The sequence below is a fragment of the Gorilla gorilla genome, chromosome 18 (assembly GCF_029281585.2).
Source record: "Gorilla gorilla gorilla isolate KB3781 chromosome 18, NHGRI_mGorGor1-v2.1_pri, whole genome shotgun sequence".
Classification (NCBI taxonomy): Eukaryota; Metazoa; Chordata; class Mammalia; order Primates; family Hominidae; genus Gorilla; species Gorilla gorilla.
The window spans coordinates 38,748,616-38,775,158 of record NC_073242.2 but is presented as its reverse complement, the minus strand read 5'-3'; positions in this window follow the sequence as shown (position 1 = coordinate 38,775,158).

Genomic DNA, 26,543 nt, shown 5'->3' with positions numbered 1-26,543 from the left:
GATTGGAATGGAATGGAATGGAATGGAATGGAATGGAATGGAATGGAATGGAATGGAATGGAATGGAATTCATTGGAATGGAATGGAATGGAATGGAATGGAATGGAATGGAAAGTAATGGAGTGGAATCGAATGGAATGGAATGGAATGGAATGGAATGGAGTGGAATAGAATGGAATCAACCCGAGTAGAACGGAATGGAATGGAATGGAACGGAATGGAACGAACCCGAGTAGAACGGAACTGAACAGAACGGAACGGAACGGAACAGAACGGAGTGAAATGGAATGGAATGGAATCGAATGGAACCGAATGGAATGGAATGGAATGGAATGGAATGGAATGGAATGGAATGGAATCAACCTGAGTAGAATGGAATAGAATGGAATGGAATGGAATGGAATGGAATGGAATGGAATGGAATGGAATGGAATGGAATGGAATCAACCCGAGTAGAATGGAATGGATTGGAATGGAATGGAATGGAATGGAATGGAATGGAATGGAATGGAATGGAATCGAATGGAATGGAATGGAATGGAATGGAATGGAATGGAATGGAATGGAATGGAATGGAATGGAATGGAATGGAATCAACCGGAGTAGAATGGAATGGATTGGAATGGAATGGAATGGAATGGAATGGAATGGAATGGAATGGAATGGAATGGAATGGAATGGAATGGAATGGAATGGAATCGAATGGAATGGAAAGGAATGGAATGGAATGGAATGGAATGGAATCAACCAGAGTGGAGTGGAGTGCAGTGGAGTGGAGTGGAGTGGAGTGGAGTGGAATGGAATGGAATGGAATGGAATGGAATGGAATAGAATGGAATCAACCGGAGTAGAACGGAATGGAATGGAATGGAATGGAATGGAACGGAATGGAACAGAACGGAATGGAAAGGAACAGAACAGAACGGAATGGAGTTTAATGAACCCGAGTAGAACGGAATGGAATGGAATGGAATGGAATGGAATGGAATGGAATGGAATGGAATGGAATCAAATCGAATGGAATCGAATGGAATGGAATAGAATGGAATGGAATGGAATGGAATGGAATGGAATGGAATGGAATCAACCCGAGAAGAACGGAATGGAATGGAATGGAGTGGAATGGAATGTAATGGAATGGAATGGAATGGAATAAACCCGTGTAGAATGGAATGGATTGGAATGGAATGGAATGGAATGGAATGGAATTCAATGGAATAGAATGGAATGGAATGGAATTCAATGGAATAGAATGGAATGGAATGGAATGGAATGGAATGGAATGGAATGGAATGGAATGGAATGGAATGGAATGGAATTCATTGGAATGGAATGGAATGGAATGGAATGGAATGGAATGGAATGGAATGGAATGGAATGGAAAGGAATGGAGTGGAATCGAATGGAATGGAATGGAATGGAATGGAATGGAGTGGAATAGAATGGAATCAACCCGAGTAGAACGGAATGGAATGGAATGGAACGGAATGGAACGAACCCGTGTAGAACGGAACTGAACAGAACGGAACGGAACGGAACGGAACGGAGTGAAATGGAATGGAAAGGAATCGAATGGAACCGAATGGAATGGAATGGAATAGAATGGAATGGAATGGAATGGAATGGAATGGAATGAAATGGAATAGAATGGAATGGAATGGAATGGAGTTCAATGGAATGGAATGGAATGGAATGGAATGGAATGGAATGGAATGGAATGGAATGGAATGGAATGGAATCAACACGAGTAGAACGGAATGGATTGGAATGGAATGGAATGGAATGGAATGGAATGGAATGGAATGGAACGGAATGGAACAGAACGGAATGGAACGGAACGGAACGGAACGGAATGGAATGGAATGAACCCGAATAGAACGGAATGGAATGGAATGGAATGGAATGGAATGGAATGGAATGGAATCAACCCCAGTAGAAAGGAATGGAATGGAATGGAATGGAATGGAATGGAATGGAATGGAATGGAATTCAATGGAATAGAATGGAATGGAATGGAATGGAATGGGATCGAATGGAATCGAATGGAATCGAATGGAATGGAATCGAATGGAATGGAATGGAATGGAATGGAATGGAATGGAATGGAATGGAATGGAATGGAATGGAATCAACCCGATTAGAACGGAATGGAATGGAATGCAATGGAATGGAATGGAATGGAATGGAATTCAATGGAATAGAATGGAATGGAATGGAATGGAATGGAATCGAATGGACTTGAATGGTATCGAATGGAATGGAACGGAATAGAATGGAATCAATCCGTGTAGAACGGAATGGAATGGAATGGAATGGAATGGAATGGAACGGAATGGAACTGAACGGAATGGAACGGAATGGAACGGAACGCATCTCAACGCAAAGCAACGGAACGGAACGGAACGGAACTGAACGGAATGGAATGGAATGGAATCAACCCGAGTAGAATGGAATGGAATGGAATGGAATGGAATGGAATGGAATGGAATGGAATGGAATGGAATGGAATGGAATGGAATGGAATCAACCCGTGTAGAATGGAATGGATTGGAATGGAATGGAATGGAATGGAATTCAATGGAATAGAATGGAATGGAAAGGAATGGAATGGAATGGAATGGAATGGAATGGAATGGAATTCAATGGAATAGAATGGAATGGAATGGAATGGAATGGAATGGAATGGAATCGAATGGAATCGAATGGAATCGAAAGGAATGGAGTGGAATAGAATGGAATAAACCCGATTAGAATGGAATGGAATGGAATGGAACGGAATGGAACGAACCTGAGTAGAACGGAACTGAACGGAACGGAACGGAACGGAACGGAACGGAGTGAAATGGAATGGAATGGAATCGAATGGAACCGAATGGAATGGAATGGAATAGAATGGAATGGAATGGAATGGAATGGAATGGTATCAACCCGAGTAGAATGGAATGGATTGGAATGGAATGGAATGGAATGGAATGGAATGGAATGGAATGGAATGGAATCGAATGCAATGGAATGGAATGGAATGGAATGGAATGGAATGGGATGGAATGGAATGGAATGGAATGGAATCAACCCGAGTAGAATGGAATGGATTGGAATGCTATGGAGTGGAATGGAATGGAATGGAATGGAATGGAATAGAATGGAATGGAATGGAAAGGAATGGAATGGAATGGAATGGAATGGAATGGAATGGAATGGAATGGAATCAACCCGTGTAGAATGGAATGGATTGGAATGGAATGGAATGGAATGGAATTCAATGGAATAGAATGGAATGGAAAGGAATGGAATGGAATGGAATGGAATGGAATGGAATTCAATGGAATAGAATGGAATGGAATGGAATGGAATGGAATGGAATGGAATCGAATGGAATCGAATGGAATCGAAAGGAATGGAGTGGAATAGAATGGAATAAACCCGATTAGAATGGAATGGAATGGAATGGAACGGAATGGAACGAACCTGAGTAGAACGGAACTGAACGGAACGGAACGGAACGGAACGGGACGGAGTGAAATGGAATGGAATGGAATCGAATGGAACCGAATGGAATGGAATGGAATAGAATGGAATGGAATGGAATGGAATGGAATGGAATCAACCCGAGTAGAATGGAATGGATTGGAATGGAATGGAATGGAATGGAATGGAATGGAATGGAATGGAATGGAATGGAATCGAATGCAATGGAATGGAATGGAATGGAATGGAATGGAATGGGATGGAATGGAATGGAATGGAATGGAATCAAGCCGAGTAGAATGGAATGGATTGGAATGCTATGGAGTGGAATGGAATGGAATGGAATGGAATGGAATAGAATGGAATGGAATGGAATGGAATGGAATGGAATGGAATGGAATGGAATGGAATGGAATGGAATCAACCAGAGTGGAGTGGAGTGGAGTGGAGAGGAGTGGAGTGGAGTGGAGTGGAGTGGAGTGGAATGGAATGGAATGGCATGGAATGGAATGGAATAGAATGGAATCAACCCGAGTAGAACGGAATGGAATGGAATGGAATGGAATGGAACGGAACGGAATGGAACAGAACGGAATGGAACGGAACGGAACGGAACGGAATGGAGTTTAATGAACCCGAGTAGAACGGAATGGAATGGAATAGAAAGGAATGGAATGGAATGGAATGGAATGGAATGGAATGGAATGGAATGGAATGGAATGGAATGGAATGGAATCAACCCGAGAAGAACGGAATGGAATGGAATGGAGTGGAATGGAATGGAATGGAATGGAATGGAATGGAATGGAATAAACCCGTGTAGAATGGAATGGATTGGAATGGAATGGAATGGAATTCAATGGAATAGAATGGAATCGAATGGAAGGGAATGGAATGGAATGGAATGGAATGGAATGGAATGGAATTCATTGGAATAGAATGGAATGGAATGGAATGGAATGGAATGGAATGGAATAGAATGGAATGGAGTGGAATCGAATGGAATCGAATGGAATGGAGTGGAATAGAATGGAATCAACCCGAGTAGAACGGAATGGAATGGAATGGAACGGAATGGAACGAACCCGAGTTCAACGGAACTGAACAGAATGGAACGGAACGGAAAGGAACGCAGTGAATTGGAATGGAATGGAATCGAATGGAACCGAATGGAATGGAATGGAATGGAATGGAATGGAATCAACCCGAGTAGAATGGAATGGAATGGAATGGAATGGAATGGAATGGAATGGAATGGAATCGAATGGAATTGAATGCAATCGAATGGAATGGAATGGAATAGATTGGAGTCAACCCGAGTAGATCGGAATGGAATGGAATGGAATGGAATGGAATCGAATGGAATGGAAAGGAATGGAATGGAATGGAATGGAATCAACCAGAGTGGAGTGGAGTGCAGTGGAGTGGAATGGAGTGGAGTGGAGTGGAATGGAATGGAATGGAATGGAATGGAATGGAATGGAATGGAATAGAATGGAATCAACCCGAGTAGAACGGAATGGAATGGAATGGAATGGAATGGAATGGAACGGAATGGAACAGAACGGAATGGAAAGGAACGGAACAGAACGGAATGGAGTTTAATGAACCCGAGTAGAACGGAATGGAATGGAATGGAATGGAATGCAATGGAATGGAATGTAATGGAATCAAATCGAATGGAATCGAATGGAATGGAATGGAATGGAATGGAATGGAATGGAATGGAATGGAATCAACCCGAGAAGAACGGAATGGAATGGAATGGAGTGGAATGGAATGGAATGGAATGGAATGGAATGGAATAAACCCGTGTAGAATGGAATGGATTGGAATGGAATGGAATGGAATGGAATGGAATGGAATGGAATGGAATGGAATGGAATGGAATGGAATGGAAAGGAACGGAGTGGAATCGAATGGAATGGAATGGAATGGAATGGAATGGAGTGGAATAGAATGGAATCAACCCGAGTAGAACGGAATGGAATGGAATGGAACGGAATGGAACGAACCCGAGTAGAACGGAACTGAACAGAACGGAACGGAACGGAACAGAACGGAGTGAAATGGAATGGAATGGAATCGAATGGAACCGAATGGAATGGAATGGAATGGAATGGAATGGAATGGAATGGAATGGAATCAACCCGAGTAGAATGGAATAGAATGGAATGGAATGGAATGGAATGGAATGGAATGGAATGGAATGGAATGGAATGGAATGGAATGGAATGGAATGGAATCAACCCGAGTGGAGTGGAGTGGAGTGGAGTGGAGTGCAGTGGAATGGAGTGGAGTGGAATGGAATGGAATGGAATGGAATGGAATGGAATAGAATGGAATCAACCCGAGTAGAACGGAATGGAATGGAATGGAATGGAATGGAACGGAATGGAACAGAACGGAATGGAACGGAACGGAACGGAACGGAATTGAATGGAATGGAATGGAATCAACCCGAGTAGAACGGAGTGGAATGGAATGGAATGGAATGGAATCGAATCGAATCGAATCGAATGGAATGGAATGGAATGGAATGGAATGGAATGGAATGGAATGGAATGGAATGGAATCGAATCGAATCGAATCGAATGGAATCGAATGGAATGGAATGGAATGGAATGGAATGGAATGGAATGGAATGGAATGGAATGGAATGGAATCAACCCGAGTAGAACGGAATGGAATGCAATGGAATGGAATGGAATGCAATGGAATGGAATTCAAAGGAATAGAATGGAATGGAATGGAATGGAATGGAATGGAATGGAATGGAATGGAATCGAATGGAATTGAATGGAATAGAGTGGAATGGAATGGAATAGAATGGAATCAAGCCGAGTAGAACGGAATGGAATGGAATGGAATGGAATGGAATGGAATGGAATGGAATGGAATGGAATGGAATGGAATGGAACGGAACGGAACGCAACCGAACGGAATGGAACGCAAAGGAACGGAACGGAACGGAACGGAATGGAAAGGAATCAACCCGAGTAGAACGGAATGGAATGGAATGGAGCGGAATGGAACAGAACGGAATGGAACGGAACGGAACGGAACGTAATGGAATGGAATGAACCCGAGTAGAACGGAATGGAATGGAATGGAATGGAATGGAATCGAATCGAATCGAATCGAATGGAATCGAATGGAATCGAATGGAATGGAATGGAATGGAATGGAATGGAATGGAATGGAATGGAATGGAATGGAATCAACCCGAGTAGAACGGAACGGAACGGAACGGAATGGAACGGAACGGAACGGAATGGAATGGAATGGAATTCAACGGAATGGAATGGAATGGAATGGAATGGAATCAACCCGAGTAGAATGGAATGGATCGGAATGGAATGGAATGGAATGGAACGGAATCGAATCGAATCGAATGGAATCGAATTGAATCGAATGGAATCGAATGGAATGGAATGGAATGGAATGGAATGGAATGGAATGGAATGGAATGGAATGGAATGGAATCAACACGAGTAGAACGGAATGGAATGGAATGGAATGGAATGGAATGGAATGGAATGGAATGGAATGGAATGGAATCAACCCGTGTAGAATGGAATGGATTGGAATGGAATGGAATGGAATGGAATTCAATGGAATAGAATGGAATGGAAAGGAATGGAATGGAATGGAATGGAATGGAATGGAATTCAATGGAATAGAATGGAATGGAATGGAATGGAATGGAATGGAATGGAATGGAATGGAATGGAATGGAATGGAATTCAATGGAATAGAATGGAGTGGAATGGAATGGAATGGAATGGAATGGAATGGAATGGAATCGAATGGAATCCAATGGAATCCAATGGAATGGAATGGAATCGAATGGAATGGAATGGAATGGAATGGAATCGAATGGAATGGAATGGAATGGAATGGAATGGAATGGAATGGAATGGAATGGAATGGAATGGAATGGAATGGAATGGAATGGAATGGAATGGAGTGGAATCAACCCGAGTAGAACGGAATGGAATGGAATGGAATGGAATGGAATGGAATGGAATGGAATGGAATGGAAACAACACGTGTAGAATGGAATGGATTGGAATGGAATGGAATGGAATGGAATGGAATGGAATAGAATGGAATGGAATGGAAGGGAATGGAACCGAATGGAATGGAATGGAATGGAATGGAAAGGAATGGAATGGAATGGAATTGAATGGAATCAACCCGAGTAGAATGGAATGGATTGGAATGGAATGGAATGGAATGGAATGGAATTTAATGGAATGGAATCGAATGGAATCGAATGGAATCGAAAGGAATCGAATGGAATGGAATGGAATAGAATGGAATCAACACGAGTAGAACGGAATGGAATGGATTGGAATGGAATGGAATGGAATGGAACGGAACGGAACGGAACGGAACGCAAGGGAACGGAACGGAACGGAACGGAAGGGAACGGAACGGAATGGAATGGAATGGAATCAACCCGAGTAGAATGGAATGGAATGGAAAGGAATGGAATGGAACGGAATGGAACGGAACGGAACGGAACGGAATGGAATGGAATGAACCCGAGTAGAACGGAATGGAATGGAATGGAATGGAATGGAATGGGATCGAATCGAATGGAATCGAATGGAATCGTATAGAATGGAATGGAATGGAATGGAATCAACCAGAGTAGAACGGAACGGAACGGAACGGAATGGAACGGAACGGAACGGAATGGAATGGAATTCAATGGAACAGAATGGAGTGGAATGGAATGGAATGGCATGGAATGGAATCGAATGGAATTGAATGGAATCGAATGGAATTGAATGGAATAGAACGGAAACAACCCGAGTAGAACGGAACGGAACGGAATGGATTGGAATGGAATGGAATGGAATGGAATGGAATGGAACGGAACGGAACGGAACGGAACGCAACGGAATGGAATGGAATGGAATGATCAACACGAGTAGAACGGAATGGAATGGAATGGAATGGGATGGAATGGAATGGAATGGAATGGAATGGAATCAACCCGAGTAGAACGGAATGGAATGGAATGGAATGGAATGGAATGGAACGGAATGGAACAGAACGGAACGGAACGGAACGGAACGGAACGGAATGGAATGGAATGAACCCGAGTAGAACGGAATGGAATGGAATGGAATGGAATGGAATCGAATGGAATGGAAAGGAATGGAATGGAATGGAATGGAATCAACCAGAGTGGAGTGGAGTGCAGTGGAGTGGAGTGGAGTGGAGTGGAGTGGAATGGAATGGAATGGAATGGAATGGAATGGAATGGAATGGAATGGAATGGAATGCAATGGAATAGAATGGAATCAACCCGAGTAGAACGGAATGGAATGGAATGGAATGGAATGGAACGGAATGGAACAGAACGGAATGGAAAGGAACGGAACAGAACGGAATGGAGTTTAATGAACCCGAGTAGAACGGAATGGAATGGAATGGAATGGAATGGAATGGAATGGAATGGAATCGAATGGAATGGAATGGAATGGAATGGAATGGAATGGAATGGAATGGAATGGAATGGAATGGAATGGAATGGAATCAACCCGAGAAGAACGGAATGGAATGGAATGGAGTGGAATGGAATGGAATGGAATGGAATGGAATGGAATAAACCCGTGTAGAATGGAATGGATTGGAATGGAATGGAATGGAATGGAATGGAATGGAATGGAATGGAATGGAATGGAATGGAATGGAATTCATTGGAATGGAATGGAATGGAATGGAATGGAATGGAATGGAATGGAAAGGAATGGAGTGGAATCGAATGGAATGGAATGGAATGGAATGGAATGGAGTGGAATAGAATGGAATCAACCCGAGTAGAACGGAATGGAATGCAATGGAACGGAATGGAACGAACCCGAGTAGAACGGAACTGAACAGAACGGAACGGAACGGAACAGAACGGAGTGAAATGGAATGGAATGGAATCGAATGGAACCGAATGGAATGGAATGGAATGGAATGGAATGGAATGGAATGGAATGGAATCAACCCGAGTAGAATGGAATAGAATGGAATGGAATGGAATGGAATGGAATGGAATGGAATGGAATGGAATGGAATGGAATGGAATCAACCCGAGTAGAATGGAATGGATTGGAATGGAATGGAATGGAATGGAATGGAATGGAATGGAATGGAATCGAATGGAATGAATGGAATGGAATGGAATGGAATGGAATGGAATGGAATGGAATGGAATGGAATGGAATCAACCCGAGTAGAATGGAATGGATTGGAATGGAATGGAATGGAATGCAATGGAATGGAATGGAATGGAATGGAATGGAATGGAATGGAATGGAATGGAATGGAATCGAATGGAATGGAAAGGAATGGAATGGAATGGAATGGAATGGAATCAACCAGAGTGGAGTGGAGTGCAGTGGAGTGGAGTGGAGTGGAGTGGAGTGGAATGGAATGGAATGGAATGGAATGGAATGGAATAGAATGGAATCAACCCGAGTAGAACGGAATGGAATGGAATGGAATGGAATGGAACGGAATGGAACAGAACGGAATGGAAAGGAACAGAACAGAACGGAATGGAGTTTAATGAACCCGAGTAGAACGGAATGGAATGGAATGGAATGGAATGGAATGGAATGGAATGGAATGGAATGGAATGGAATGGAATCAAATCGAATGGAATCGAATGGAATGGAATAGAATGGAATGGAATGGAATGGAATGGAATGGAATGGAATGGAATCAACCCGAGAAGAACGGAATGGAATGGAATGGAGTGGAATGGAATGTAATGGAATGGAATGGAATGGAATAAACCCGTGTAGAATGGAATGGATTGGAATGGAATGGAATGGAATGGAATGGAATTCAATGGAATAGAATGGAATGGAATGGAATTCAATGGAATAGAATGGAATGGAATGGAATGGAATGGAATGGAATGGAATGGAATGGAATGGAATGGAATGGAATGGAATTCATTGGAATGGAATGGAATGGAATGGAATGGAATGGAATGGAATGGAATGGAATGGAAAGGAATGGAGTGGAATCGAATGGAATGGAATGGAATGGAATGGAATGGAGTGGAATAGAATGGAATCAACCCGAGTAGAACGGAATGGAATGGAATGGAACGGAATGGAACGAACCCGTGTAGAACGGAACTGAACAGAACGGAACGGAACGGAACGGAACGGAGTGAAATGGAATGGAAAGGAATCGAATGGAACCGAATGGAATGGAATGGAATAGAATGGAATGGAATGGAATGGAATGGAATGGAATGAAATGGAATAGAATGGAATGGAATGGAATGGAGTTCAATGGAATGGAATGGAATGGAATGGAATGGAATGGAATGGAATGGAATGGAATGGAATCAACACGAGTAGAACGGAATGGATTGGAATGGAATGGAATGGAATGGAATGGAATGGAATGGAATGGAATGGAATGGAACGGAATGGAACAGAACGGAATGGAACGGAACGGAACGGAACGGAATGGAATGGAATGAACCCGAATAGAACGGAATGGAATGGAATGGAATGGAATGGAATGGAATGGAATGGAATCAACCCCAGTAGAAAGGAATGGAATGGAATGGAATGGAATGGAATGGAATGGAATGGAATGGAATTCAATGGAATAGAATGGAATGGAATGGAATGGAATGGGATCGAATGGAATCGAATGGAATCGAATGGAATGGAATCGAATGGAATGGAATGGAATGGAATGGAATGGAATGGAATGGAATGGAATGGAATCAACCCGATTAGAACGGAATGGAATGGAATGCAATGGAATGGAATGGAATGGAATGGAATTCAATGGAATAGAATGGAATGGAATGGAATGGAATGGAATCGAATGGACTTGAATGGTATCGAATGGAATGGAACGGAATAGAATGGAATCAATCCGTGTAGAACGGAATGGAATGGAATGGAATGGAATGGAATGGAACGGAATGGAACTGAACGGAATGGAACGGAATGGAACGGAACGCATCTCAACGCAAAGCAACGGAACGGAACGGAACGGAACTGAACGGAATGGAATGGAATGGAATCAACCCGAGTAGAATGGAATGGAATGGAATGGAATGGAATGGAATGGAATGGAATGGAATGGAATGGAATGGAATGGAATCAACCCGTGTAGAATGGAATGGATTGGAATGGAATGGAATGGAATGGAATTCAATGGAATAGAATGGAATGGAAAGGAATGGAATGGAATGGAATGGAATGGAATGGAATGGAATTCAATGGAATAGAATGGAATGGAATGGAATGGAATGGAATGGAATGGAATCGAATGGAATCGAATGGAATCGAAAGGAATGGAGTGGAATAGAATGGAATAAACCCGATTAGAATGGAATGGAATGGAATGGAACGGAATGGAACGAACCTGAGTAGAACGGAACTGAACGGAACGGAACGGAACGGAACGGAACGGAGTGAAATGGAATGGAATGGAATCGAATGGAACCGAATGGAATGGAATGGAATAGAATGGAATGGAATGGAATGGAATGGAATGGAATCAACCCGAGTAGAATGGAATGGATTGGAATGGAATGGAATGGAATGGAATGGAATGGAATGGAATGGAATGGAATCGAATGCAATGGAATGGAATGGAATGGAATGGAATGGAATGGGATGGAATGGAATGGAATGGAATGGAATCAACCCGAGTAGAATGGAATGGATTGGAATGCTATGGAGTGGAATGGAATGGAATGGAATGGAATGGAATAGAATGGAATGGAATGGAATGGAATGGAATGGAATGGAATGGAATGGAATGGAATGGAATGGAATCAACCCGTGTAGAATGGAACGGATTGGAATGGAATGGAATGGAATGGAATTCAATGGAATAGAATGGAATGGAAAGGAATGGAATGGAATGGAATGGAATGGAATGGAATGGAATTCAATGGAATAGAATGGAATGGAATGGAATGGAATGGAATGGAATGGAATCGAATGGAATCGAATGGAATCGAAAGGAATGGAGTGGAATAGAATGGAATAAACCCGATTAGAATGGAATGGAATGGAATGGAACGGAATGGAACGAACCTGAGTAGAACGGAACTGAACGGAACGGAACGGAACGGAACGGAACGGAGTGAAATGGAATGGAATGGAATCGAATGGAACCGAATGGAATGGAATGGAATAGAATGGAATGGAATGGAATGGAATGGAATGGAATCAACCCGAGTAGAATGGAATGGATTGGAATGGAATGGAATGGAATGGAATGGAATGGAATGGAATGGAATGGAATGGAATCGAATGCAATGGAATGGAATGGAATGGAATGGAATGGAATGGGATGGAATGGAATGGAATGGAATGGAATCAACCCGAGTAGAATGGAATGGATTGGAATGCTATGGAGTGGAATGGAATGGAATGGAATGGAATGGAATAGAATGGAATGGAATGGAATGGAATGGAATGGAATGGAATGGAATGGAATCAACCAGAGTGGAGTGGAGTGGAGTGGAGAGGAGTGGAGTGGAGTGGAGTGGAGTGGAGTGGAATGGAATGGAATGGCATGGAATGGAATGGAATAGAATGGAATCAACCCGAGTAGAACGGAATGGAATGGAATGGAATGGAATGGAACGGAACGGAATGGAACAGAACGGAATGGAACGGAACGGAACGGAACGGAATGGAGTTTAATGAACCCGAGTAGAACGGAATGGAATGGAATAGAAAGGAATGGAATGGAATGGAATGGAATGGAATGGAATGGAATGGAATGGAATGGAATGGAATGGAATGGAATGGAATCAACCCGAGAAGAACGGAATGGAATGGAATGGAGTGGAATGGAATGGAATGGAATGGAATGGAATGGAATGGAATAAACCCGTGTAGAATGGAATGGATTGGAATGGAATGGAATGGAATTCAATGGAATAGAATGGAATCGAATGGAAGGGAATGGAATGGAATGGAATGGAATGGAATGGAATGGAATTCATTGGAATAGAATGGAATGGAATGGAATGGAATGGAATGGAATGGAATGGAATAGAATGGAATGGAGTGGAATCGAATGGAATCGAATGGAATGGAGTGGAATAGAATGGAATCAACCCGAGTAGAACGGAATGGAATGGAATGGAACGGAATGGAACGAACCCGAGTTCAACGGAACTGAACAGAATGGAACGGAAAGGAAAGGAACGCAGTGAATTGGAATGGAATGGAATCGAATGGAACCGAATGGAATGGAATGGAATGGAATGGAATGGAATGGAATGGAATGGAATGGAATCAACCCGAGTAGAATGGAATGGAATGGAATGGAATGGAATGGAATGGAATGGAATCGAATGGAATTGAATGCAATCGAATGGAATGGAATGGAATAGATTGGAGTCAACCCGAGTAGATCGGAATGGAATGGAATGGAATGGAATGGAATCGAATGGAATGGAAAGGAATGGAATGGAATGGAATGGAATCAACCAGAGTGGAGTGGAGTGCAGTGGAGTGGAGTGGAGTGGAGTGGAGTGGAATGGAATGGAATGGAATGGAATGGAATGGAATGGAATGGAATAGAATGGAATCAACCCGAGTAGAACGGAATGGAATGGAATGGAATGGAATGGAACGGAATGGAACAGAACGGAATGGAAAGGAATGGAACAGAACGGAATGGAGTTTAATGAACCCGAGTAGAACGGAATGGAATGGAATGGAATGGAATGCAATGGAATGGAATGGAATGGAATCGAATCGAATGGAATCGAATGGAATGGAATGGAATGGAATGGAATGGAATGGAATGGAATGGAATCAACCCGAGAAGAACGGAATGGAATGGAATGGAGTGGAATGGAATGGAATGGAATGGAATGGAATGGAATAAACCCGTGTAGAATGGAATGGATTGGAATGGAATGGAATGGAATGGAATGGAATGGAATGGAATGGAATGGAATGGAATGGAATGGAATGGAATGGAAAGGAACGGAGTGGAATCGAATGGAATGGAATGGAATGGAATGGAATGGAGTGGAATAGAATGGAATCAACCCGAGTAGAACGGAATGGAATGGAATGGAACGGAATGGAACGAACCCGAGTAGAACGGAACTGAACAGAACGGAACGGAACGGAACAGAACGGAGTGAAATGGAATGGAATGGAATCGAATGGAACCGAATGGAATGGAATGGAATGGAATGGAATGGAATGGAATGGAATGGAATGGAATGGAATCAACCCGAGTAGAATGGAATAGAATGGAATGGAATGGAATGGAATGGAATGGAATGGAATGGAATGGAATGGAATGGAATGGAATGGAATGGAATGGAATGGAATGGAATCAACCCGAGTGGAGTGGAGTGGAGTGGAGTGGAGTGCAGTGGAATGGAGTGGAGTGGAATGGAATGGAATGGAATGGAATGGAATGGAATAGAATGGAATCAACCCGAGTAGAACGGAATGGAATGGAATGGAATGGAATGGAACGGAATGGAACAGAACGGAATGGAACGGAACGGAACGGAACGGAATTGAATGGAATGGAATGGAATCAACCCGAGTAGAACGGAGTGGAATGGAATGGAATGGAATGGAATCGAATCGAATCGAATCGAATGGAATGGAATGGAATGGAATGGAATGGAATGGAATGGAATGGAATGGAATGGAATGGAATCGAATCGAATCGAATCGAATCGAATGGAATCGAATGGAATGGAATGGAATGGAATGGAATGGAATGGAATGGAATGGAATGGAATGGAATGGAATGGAATGGAATCGAATGGAATTGAATGGAATAGAGTGGAATGGAATGGAATAGAATGGAATCAAGCCGAGTAGAACGGAATGGAATGGAATGGAATGGAATGGAATGGAATGGAATGGAATGGAATGGAATGGAATGGAATGGAACGGAACGGAACGCAACCAAACGGAATGGAACGCAAAGGAACGGAACGGAACGGAACGGAACGGAACGGAATGGAAAGGAATCAACCCGAGTAGAACGGAATGGAATGGAATGGAGCGGAATGGAACAGAACGGAATGGAACGGAACGGAACGGAACGTAATGGAATGGAATGAACCCGAGTAGAACGGAAAGGAATGGAATGGAATGGAATGGAATCGAATCGAATCGAATCGAATGGAATCGAATGGAATCGAATGGAATGGAATGGAATGGAATGGAATGGAATGGAATGGAATGGAATGGAATCAACCCGAGTAGAACGGAACGGAACGGAACGGAATGGAACGGAACGGAACGGAATGGAATGGAATGGAATTCAACGGAATGGAATGGAATGGAATGGAATGGAATCAACCCGAGTAGAATGGAATGGATCGGAATGGAATGGAATGGAATGGAACGGAATCGAATCGAATCGAATGGAATCGAATTGAATCGAATGGAATCGAATGGAATGGAATGGAATGGAATGGAATGGAATGGAATGGAATGGAATGGAATCAACACGAGTAGAACGGAATGGAATGGAATGGAATGGAATGGAATGGAATGGAATGGAATGGAATGGAATGGAATGGAATGGAATCAACCCGTGTAGAATGGAATGGATTGGAATGGAATGGAATGGAATGGAATTCAATGGAATAGAATGGAATGGAAAGGAATGGAATGGAATGGAATGGAATGGAATGGAATGGAATTCAATGGAATAGAATGGAATGGAATGGAATGGAATGGAATGGAATGGAATGGAATGGAATGGAATGGAATTCAATGGAATAGAATGGAGTGGAATGGAATGGAATGGAATGGAATGGAATGGAATGGAATCGAATGGAATCCAATGGAATCCAATGGAATGGAATGGAATCGAATGGAATGGAATGGAATGGAATGGAATCGAATGGAATCGAATGGAATGGAATGGAATGGAATGGAATGGAATGGAATGGAATGGAATGGAATGGAATGGAATGGAATGGAGTGGAATCAACCCGAGTAGAACGGAATGGAATGGAATGGAATGGAATGGAATGGAATGGAATGGAATGGAAACAACACGTGTAGAATGGAATGGATTGGAATGGAATGGAATGGAATGGAATGGAATGGAATAGAATGGAATGGAATGGAAGGGAATGGAACCGAATGGAATGGAATGGAATGGAATGGAAAGGAATGGAATGGAATGGAATTGAATGGAATCAACCCGAGTAGAATGGAATGGATTGGAATGGAATGGAATGGAATGGAATGGAATTTAATGGAATGGAATCGAATGGAATCGAATGGAATCGAAAGGAATCGAATGGAATGGAATGGAATAGAATGGAATCAACACGAGTAGAACGGAATGGAATGGATTGGAATGGAATGGAATGGAATGGAACGGAACGGAACGGAACGGAACGCAAGGGAACGGAACGGAACGGAACGGAAGGGAACGGAACGGAATGGAATGGAATGGAATCAACCCGAGTAGAATGGAATGGAATGGAAAGGAATGGAATGGAACGGAATGGAACGGAACGGAACGGAACGGAATGGAATGGAAAGAACCCGAGTAGAACGGAATGGAATGGAATGGAATGGAATGGAATGGGATCGAATCGAATGGAATCGAATGGAATCGTATAGAATGGAATGGAATGGAATGGAATCAACCAGAGTAGAACGGAACGGAACGGAACGGAATGGAACGGAACGGAACGGAATGGAATGGAATTCAATGGAACAGAATGGAGTGGAATGGAATGGAATGGCATGGAATGGAATCGAATGGAATTGAATGGAATCGAATGGAATGGAATGGAATAGAACGGAAACAACCCGAGTAGAACGGAACGGAACGGAATGGATTGGAATGGAATGGAATGGAATGGAATGGAATGGAACGGAACGGAACGGAACGGAACGCAACGGAATGGAATGGAATGGAATGATCAACACGAGTAGAACGGAATGGAATGGAATGGAATGGGATGGAATGGAATGGAATGGAATGGAATGGAATGAACCCGAGTAGAACGGAATGGAATGGAATGGAATGGAATGGAATGGAACGGAATGGAACAGAACGGAATGGAACGGAACGGAACGGAACGGAATGGAATGGAATGAACCCGAGTAGAACGGAATGGAATGGAATGGAATGGAATGGAATCGAATGGAATGGAAAGGAATGGAATGGAATGGAATGGAATCAACCAGAGTGGAGTGGAGTGCAGTGGAGTGGAGTGGAGTGGAGTGGAGTGGAATGGAATGGAATGGAATGGAATGGAATGGAATGGAATGGAATGGAATAGAATGGAATCAACCCGAGTAGAACGGAATGGAATGGAATGGAATGGAATGGAACGGAATGGAACAGAACGGAATGGAAAGGAACGGAACAGAACGGAATGGAGTTTAATGAACCCGAGTAGAACGGAATGGAATGGAATGGAATGGAATGGAATGGAATGGAATGGAATCGAATGGAATGGAATGGAATGGAATGGAATGGAATGGAATGGAATGGAATGGAATGGAATGGAATGGAATGGAATGGAATGGCATCAACCCGAGAAGAACGGAATGGAATGGAATGGAGTGGAATGGAATGGAATGGAATGGAATGGAATGGAATAAACCCGTGTAGAATGGAATGGATTGGAATGGAATGGAATGGAATGGAATGGAATGGAATGGAATGGAATGGAATGGAATGGAATGGAATTCATTGGAATGGAATGGAATGGAATGGAATGGAATGGAATGGAATGGAAAGGAATGGAGTGGAATCGAATGGAATGGAATGGAATGGAATGGAATGGAGTGGAATAGAATGGAATCAACCCGAGTAGAACGGAATGGAATGGAATGGAACGGAATGGAACGAACCCGAGTAGAACGGAACTGAACAGAACGGAACGGAACGGAACAGAACGGAGTGAAATGGAATGGAATGGAATCGAATGGAACCGAATGGAATGGAATGGAATGGAATGGAATCAACCCGAGTAGAATGGAATGGAATGGAATGGAATGGAATGGAATGGAATGGAATGGAATGGAATGGAATGGAATAGAATGGAATCAACCCGAGTAGAACGGAATGGAATGGAATGGAATGGAATGGAACGGAATGGAACAGAACGGAATGGAACGGAACGGAACGGAACGGAATGGAATGGAATGAACCCGAGTAGAACGGAATGGAATGGAATGGAATGGAATGGAATCAACCCCAGTAGAAAGGAATGGAATGGAATGGAATGGAATGGAATGGAATGGAATGGAATGGAATGGAATAGAATGGAATGGAATGGAATGGAATGGAATTCAATGGAATAGAATGGAATGGAATGGAATGGAATGGGATCGAATGGAATCGAATGGAATCGAATGGAATGGAATAGAATGGAATGGAATGGAATGGAATGGAATGGAATGGAATGGAATGGAATCAACCCGATTAGAACGGAATGGAATGGAATGGAATGGAATGGAATGGAATGGAATGGAATGGAATCGAATGGACTTGAATGGAATCGAATGGAATGGAACGGAATAGAATGGAATCAACCCGTGTAGAACGGAATGGAATGGAATGGAATGGAATGGAATGGAATGGAACGGAATGGAACGGAACGGAATGGAACGGAATGGAACGGAACGGAACGGTACGGAACGGAACTGAACGGAATGGAATGGAATGGAACCAACCCGAGTAGAACGGAATGGAATGGAATGGATCGGAACGGAACGGAACGGAACGGAACGCAACGCAAAGGAACGGAAAGGTACGGAACGGAACGGAATGGAGTGAAATGGAATGGAATGGAATCGAATGGAATCGAATGGAATGAAATGGAATGGAACGGAATGGAATGGAATGGAATGGAATCGAATCGAATCGAATGGAATCGAATGGAATGGAATGGAATGGAATGGAATGGAATGGAATGGAATGGAATGCAATGGAATGGAATCAACCCGTGTAGAATGTAATGGATTGGAATGGAATGGAATGGAATGGAATGGAATGGAATGGGAAGGAATGGAATGGAATGGAATGGAATTCAGTGGAATAGAATGCAGTGGAATGGAATGGAATGGAATGGAATGGAATGGAATCGAATGGAATTGAATGCAATCGAATGCAATGGAATGGAATAGATTGGAGTCAACCCGAGTAGATCGGAATGGAATGGAATGGAATGGAACGGAATGGAACGGAACGGAACGGAACGGAACGGAACGAAACGCAACGCAATGCAACGGAACGGAACGGAACGGAACGGAATGGAATGGAATGGAATCAACCCGAGTAGAACGGAGTGGAATGGAATGGAATGGAATGGAATCGAATCGAATCGAATCGAATCGAATGGAATCGAATGGAATGGAAAGGAATGGAATGGAATGGAATGGAATGGAATCGAATCGAATCGAATCGAATCGAATGGAATCGAATGGAATGGAATGGAATGGAATGGAATGGAATGGAATGGAATGGAATGGAATGGAATCAACCCGAGTAGAACGGAATGGAATGCAATGGAATGGAATGGAATGCAATGGAATGGAATTCAATGGAATAGAATGGAATGGAATGGAATGGAATGGAATGGAATGGAATGGAATGGAATGGAATCGAATGGAATTGAATGGAATAGAGTGGAATGGAATGGAATAGAATGGAATCAAGCCGAGTAGAACGGAATGGAATGGAATGGAATGGAATGGAATGGAATGGAATGGAACAGAACGGAACGGAACCGAACGGAATGGAACGCAAAGGAACGGAACGGAACGGAACGGAACGGAACGGAACGAATGGAAAGGAATCAACCCGAGTAGAACGGAATGGAATGGAATGGAGCGGAATGGAACAGAACGGAATGGAACGGAACGGAACGGAACGGAATGGAATGGAATGAACCCGAGTAGAACGGAATGGAATGGAATGGAATAGAATGGAATGGAATCGAATCGAATCGAATGGAATCGAATGGAATGGAATGGAATGGAATGGAATGGAATGGAATGGAATGGAATGGAATGGAATCAACCCGAGTAGAACGGAACGGAACGGAACGGAACGGAATGGAACGGAACGGAACGGAATGGAATGGAATGGAATTCAACGGAATGGAATGGAATGGAATGGAATGGAATCAACCCGAGTAGAATGGAATGGATCGGAATGGAATGGAATGGAATGGAATGGAATCGAATCGAATCGAATGGAATCGAATGGAATCGAATGGAATGGAATGGAATGGAATGGAATGGAATGGAATGGAATGGAATCCACCCGAGTAGAACGGAATGGAATGGAATGGAATGGAATGGAATGGAATCAACCCGTGTAGAATGGAATGGATAGGAATGGAATGGAATGGAATGGAATTCAATGGAATAGAATGGAATGGAAAGGAATGGAATGGAATGGAATGGAATGGAATGGAATTCAATGGAATAGAATGGAATGGAATGGAATGGAATGGAATGGAATGGAATGGAATGGAATGGAATAGAATGGAATGGAATGGAATGGAATGGAATGGAATGGAATGGAATGGAATGGAATGGAATTCAATGGAATAGAATGGAGTGGAATGGAATGGAATGGAATGGAATGGAATGGAATGGAATGGAATCGAATGGAATCGAATGGAATGGAATGGAATGGAATGGAATGGAATGGAATCGAATGGAATGGAATGGAATCGAATGGAATCGAATGGAATGGAATGGAATGGAATGGAATGGAATGGAATGGAATGGAATGGAATGGAATGGAGTGGAATCAACCCGAGTAGAACGGAATGGAATGGAAAGGAATGGAATGGAATGGAATGGAATGGAATGGAAACAACACGTGTAGAATGGAATGGATTGGAATGGAATGGAATGGAATGGAATGGAATGGAATGGAATGGAATGGAATGGAATGGAATGGAATGGAATGGAACCGAATGGAATGGAATGGAATGGAATGGAAAGGAATGGAATGGAATGGAATTGAATGGAATCAACCCGAGTAGAATGGAATGGATTGGAATGGAATGGAATGGAATGGAATGGAATGGAATGGAATCGAATGGAATCGAATGGAATCGAAAGGAATCGAATGGAATGGAATGGAATAGAATGGAATCAACACGAGTAGAACGGAATGGAATGGATTGGAATGGAATGGAATGGAATGGAACGGAACGGAACGGAACGGAACGCAAGGGAACGGAACGGAACGGAACGGAAGGGAAAGGAACGGAATGGAATGGAATGGAATCAACCCGAGTAGAACGGAATGGAATGGAAAGGAATGGAATGGAACGGAATGGAACAGAACGGAATGGAACGGAACGGAACGGAACGGAATGGAATGGAATGAACCCGAGTAGAATGGAATGGAATGGAATGGAATGGAATGGAATGGGATCGAATCGAATGGAATCGAACGGAATCATATAGAATGGAATGGATTGGAATGGAATCAACCAGAGTAGAACGGAACGGAACGGAACGGAATGGAACGGAACGGAACGGAATGGAATGGAATTCAATGGAACAGAATGGAGTGGAATGGAATGGAATGGCATGGAATGGAATCGAATGGAATTGAATGGAATCGAATGGAATGGAATGGAATAGAACGGAATCAACCCGAGTAGAACGGAACGGAACGGAATGGATTGGAATGGAATGGAATGGAATGGAATGGAATGGAATGGAATGGAATGGAATGGAATGGAATGGAATGGAATGGAATCAACCCGAGAAGAACGGAATGGAATGGAATGGAGTGGAATGGAATGGAATGGAATGGAATGGAATGGAATGGAATAAACCCGTGTAGAATGGAATGGATTGGAATGGAATGGAATGGAATTCAATGGAATAGAATGGAATCGAATGGAAGGGAATGGAATGGAATGGAATGGAATGGAATGGAATGGAATTCATTGGAATAGAATGGAATGGAATGGAATGGAATGGAATGGAATGGAATAGAATGGAATGGAGTGGAATCGAATGGAATCGAATGGAATGGAGTGGAATAGAATGGAATCAACCCGAGTAGAACGGAATGGAATGGAATGGAACGGAATGGAACGAACCCGAGTTCAACGGAACTGAACAGAATGGAACGGAAAGGAAAGGAACGCAGTGAATTGGAATGGAATGGAATCGAATGGAACCGAATGGAATGGAATGGAATGGAATGGAATGGAATGGAATGGAATGGAATGGAATGGAATCAACCCGAGTAGAATGGAATGGAATGGAATGGAATGGAATGGAATGGAATGGAATGGAATCGAATGGAATTGAATGCAATCGAATGGAATGGAATGGAATAGATTGGAGTCAACCCGAGTAGATCGGAATGGAATGGAATGGAATGGAATGGAATCGAATGGAATGGAAAGGAATGGAATGGAATGGAATGGAATCAACCAGAGTGGAGTGGAGTGCAGTGGAGTGGAGTGGAGTGGAGTGGAGTGGAATGGAATGGAATGGAATGGAATGGAATGGAATGGAATGGAATAGAATGGAATCAACCCGAGTAGAACGGAATGGAATGGAATGGAATGGAATGGAACGGAATGGAACAGAACGGAATGGAAAGGAATGGAACAGAACGGAATGGAGTTTAATGAACCCGAGTAGAACGGAATGGAATGGAATGGAATGGAATGCAATGGAATGGAATGGAATGGAATCGAATCGAATGGAATCGAATGGAATGGAATGGAATGGAATGGAATGGAATGGAATGGAATGGAATCAACCCGAGAAGAACGGAATGGAATGGAATGGAGTGGAATGGAATGGAATGGAATGGAATGGAATGGAATAAACCCGTGTAGAATGGAATGGATTGGAATGGAATGGAATGGAATGGAATGGAATGGAATGGAATGGAATGGAATGGAATGGAATGGAATGGAAAGGAACGGAGTGGAATCGAATGGAATGGAATGGAATGGAATGGAATGGAGTGGAATAGAATGGAATCAACCCGAGTAGAACGGAATGGAATGGAATGGAACGGAATGGAACGAACCCGAGTAGAACGGAACTGAACAGAACGGAACGGAACGGAACAGAACGGAGTGAAATGGAATGGAATGGAATCGAATGGAACCGAATGGAATGGAATGGAATGGAATGGAATGGAATGGAATGGAATGGAATGGAATGGAATCAACCCGAGTAGAATGGAATAGAATGGAATGGAATGGAATGGAATGGAATGGAATGGAATGGAATGGAATGGAATGGAATGGAATGGAATGGAATGGAATCAACCCGAGTGGAGTGGAGTGGAGTGGAGTGGAGTGCAGTGGAATGGAGTGGAGTGGAATGGAATGGAATGGAATGGAATGGAATGGAATAGAATGGAATCAACCCGAGTAGAACGGAATGGAATGGAATGGAATGGAATGGAACGGAATGGAACAGAACGGAATGGAACGGAACGGAACGGAACGGAATTGAATGGAATGGAATGGAATCAACCCGAGTAGAACGGAGTGGAATGGAATGGAATGGAATGGAATCGAATCGAATCGAATCGAATGGAATGGAATGGAATGGAATGGAATGGAATGGAATGGAATGGAATGGAATCGAATCGAATCGAATCGAATCGAATGGAATCGAATGGAATGGAATGGAATGGAATGGAATGGAATGGAATGGAATGGAATGGAATGGAATGGAATGGAATGGAATCAACCCGAGTAGAACGGAATGGAATGCAATGGAATGGAATGGAATGCAATGGAATGGAATTCAAAGGAATAGAATGGAATGGAATGGAATGGAATGGAATGGAATGGAATGGAATGGAATCGAATGGAATTGAATGGAATAGAGTGGAATGGAATGGAATAGAATGGAATCAAGCCGAGTAGAACGGAATGGAATGGAATGGAATGGAATGGAATGGAATGGAATGGAATGGAATGGAATGGAATGGAATGGAACGGAACGGAACGCAACCAAACGGAATGGAACGCAAAGGAACGGAACGGAACGGAACGGAACGGAACGGAATGGAAAGGAATCAACCCGAGTAGAACGGAATGGAATGGAATGGAGCGGAATGGAACAGAACGGAATGGAACGGAACGGAACGGAACGTAATGGAATGGAATGAACCCGAGTAGAACGGAATGGAATGGAATGGAATGGAATGGAATCGAATCGAATCGAATCGAATGGAATCGAATGGAATCGAATGGAATGGAATGGAATGGAATGGAATGGAATGGAATGGAATGGAATGGAATCAACCCGAGTAGAACGGAACGGAACGGAACGGAATGGAACGGAACGGAACGGAATGGAATGGAATGGAATTCAACGGAATGGAATGGAATGGAATGGAATGGAATCAACCCGAGTAGAATGGAATGGATCGGAATGGAATGGAATGGAATGGAACGGAATCGAATCGAATCGAATGGAATCGAATTGAATCGAATGGAATCGAATGGAATGGAATGGAATGGAATGGAATGGAATGGAATGGAATGGAATCAACACGAGTAGAACGGAATGGAATGGAATGGAATGGAATGGAATGGAATGGAATGGAATGGAATGGAATGGAATGGAATCAACCCGTGTAGAATGGAATGGATTGGAATGGAATGGAATGGAATGGAATTCAATGGAATAGAATGGAATGGAAAGGAATGGAATGGAATGGAATGGAATGGAATGGAATGGAATTCAATGGAATAGAATGGAATGGAATGGAATGGAATGGAATGGAATGGAATGGAATGGAATGGAATGGAATTCAATGGAATAGAATGGAGTGGAATGGAATGGAATGGAATGGAATGGAATGGAATGGAATCGAATGGAATCCAATGGAATCCAATGGAATGGAATGGAATCGAATGGAATGGAATGGAATGGAATGGAATCGAATGGAATCGAATGGAATGGAATGGAATGGAATGGAATGGAATGGAATGGAATGGAATGGAATGGAATGGAATGGAATGGAGTGGAATCAACCCGAGTAGAACGGAATGGAATGGAATGGAATGGAATGGAATGGAATGGAATGGAATGGAAACAACACGTGTAGAATGGAATGGATTGGAATGGAATGGAATGGAATGGAATGGAATGGAATAGAATGGAATGGAATGGAAGGGAATGGAACCGAATGGAATGGAATGGAATGGAATGGAAAGGAATGGAATGGAATGGAATTGAATGGAATCAACCCGAGTAGAATGGAATGGATTGGAATGGAATGGAATGGAATGGAATGGAATTTAATGGAATGGAATCGAATGGAATCGAATGGAATCGAAAGGAATCGAATGGAATGGAATGGAATAGAATGGAATCAACACGAGTAGAACGGAATGGAATGGATTGGAATGGAATGGAATGGAATGGAACGGAACGGAACGGAACGGAACGCAAGGGAACGGAACGGAACGGAACGGAAGGGAACGGAACGGAATGGAATGGAATGGAATCAACCCGAGTAGAATGGAATGGAATGGAAAGGAATGGAATGGAACGGAATGGAACGGAACGGAACGGAACGGAATGGAATGGAATGAACCCGAGTAGAACGGAATGGAATGGAATGGAATGGAATGGAATGGGATCGAATCGAATGGAATCGAATGGAATCGTATAGAATGGAATGGAATGGAATGGAATCAACCAGAGTAGAACGGAACGGAACGGAACGGAATGGAACGGAACGGAACGGAATGGAATGGAATTCAATGGAACAGAATGGAGTGGAATGGAATGGAATGGCATGGAATGGAATCGAATGGAATTGAATGGAATCGAATGGAATGGAATGGAATAGAACGGAAACAACCCGAGTAGAACGGAACGGAACGGAATGGATTGGAATGGAATGGAATGGAATGGAATGGAATGGAACGGAACGGAACGGAACGGAACGCAACGGAATGGAATGGAATGGAATGATCAACACGAGTAGAACGGAATGGAATGGAATGGAATGGGATGGAATGGAATGGAATGGAATGGAATGGAATCAACCCGAGTAGAACGGAATGG